Source organism: Belonocnema kinseyi, chromosome 6 (genome assembly GCF_010883055.1).
Source record: "Belonocnema kinseyi isolate 2016_QV_RU_SX_M_011 chromosome 6, B_treatae_v1, whole genome shotgun sequence".
Taxonomy (NCBI): domain Eukaryota; kingdom Metazoa; phylum Arthropoda; class Insecta; order Hymenoptera; family Cynipidae; genus Belonocnema; species Belonocnema kinseyi.
In genome coordinates, this window is record NC_046662.1 from 141,444,715 (window position 1) to 141,446,198 (window position 1,484).

The following is a 1,484-nucleotide window of genomic DNA, read 5'->3' on the forward strand; positions in this document are numbered from 1 at the left end:
TAATATTTATATTAAATAATAGGGGTTCACTAATTTGTTCAAATGTATATAAATTTAAAGGGTAAGACTATATTCAAAAAAAAATTCTTATTTGGCCACTTCATTGAAATGCGGAAGCATTGCCTTTCTAGAAGACTTTAATTTTCTGACATAGGACTGGGGTTCGATCCCTATGCCGGTACCAATGGAAATTTTTGTATGTACTTTTACCGAGGCTTCGGTGGTTCGGAACCCACCGTAAACTGTAGGTCTCTTCAGAAAAAGCTGATGCCTTACCAAGATAAACGGGCTCTGTACGGGGGACCAACCTTGGGGGTCGAAGCCGATTTTGAGAAGACTCGAAAATGAGTCAGCGATCTCCTTGCTCTCGGAGGCTCCGTACGGGGGCAACCACACGGGATGGTCGCTGGACGCTTTCGATTAATGAGCATACACACACATACACTTGCATAACAACCAGGGCAGTACTTCGAATCTGTGCGTCTAACTGATGACCTTAGAGGGACCGTTCCCCCCACCCTAAACTGCTAGGGAGGCTTGCGGACTGCATAGCTGGCGAGGCTCACTTTGTTTACCGGTGACAAGGAAGGGCGTCCCTTGCTGTGCGATGTGTAGGCCTGGCACCTGAGAGGTATAATCTCAGAATGTTGGTAACAACGGAAAGCCGCCGAGATCCAAAAAAATTCGACGCAAGTGGTCGGATTCGAAGTACTGCCTTGAGACAAAACGTGGTTTTTTAACCTACTTACACGGGCTGGACTCCAAGAGTCGAAAGTCTACAAAAACTTGAACCTGGCGGCGAAGCGAAGAACGGGCGAGCGATTGGAGTTAAATCCGGTAGGTGAAGCCAAGATTCTGAAAAGCAGTTTTCGGGCTTGCATTAAAATGAAGCCTTTGGAGGATACGTGTGTGGATAGTGCGTGGCGTCGTTGTTCAAAAGAGGTTGGTATACAGTTCGGAGGCGTAACGGGTACCAACTAGGTTCGTTTGCAAGGAGCATAAGACTGGGTGCTTGTTGCCTAGTAGAGACGGTTGAACCGGTTTCGGTTCCTTGGAAGAACTGGTTCTTCGTGTCGCAGAACGAGTTATTTGGAACCGACCATCAATGGTCGAAAGTCGGTTCTGGAACCGGCTCTCCAATCGGTTGTTCGGTTCTGTTGTGCTCTCTTTACAAACCTTATGCGTGACTACTGACTACGCTCGATGTCACGATGGTGTCGGGCGAGCATGCTGTATATATATGACTGTAGAGTTAATCTAAATCCAACGCATGCGCATCCTGATGCGCAATAAGGATGAAATACAGTTTGTCAAGTTAAAGCGTGGGTGGCTTTACTCGCAGTCGGTAAGGTGTATCGACATGATTTTGGTGTCAAAATATAAAGAAGAGCTCCATCTTTCATGCTTTTTGATTTAACATTCAGTTTGCTTTCAATTCTCATCTTGTTACCACGTTACAAAAAATGAGTTCCGTATACGCTTCG

The 1,484-nt window shown here is 45.9% G+C and overlaps 1 protein-coding gene across 1 annotated transcript in view; it reads left to right on the forward strand.

The window, feature by feature from the left end:
* Positions 1-1,484, forward strand: part of LOC117175712 (pyridoxine-5'-phosphate oxidase-like) — a 116,329-nt gene that overhangs the window by 84,754 nt on the left and 30,091 nt on the right. The gene's annotated exons all lie outside the window — the stretch shown is intronic.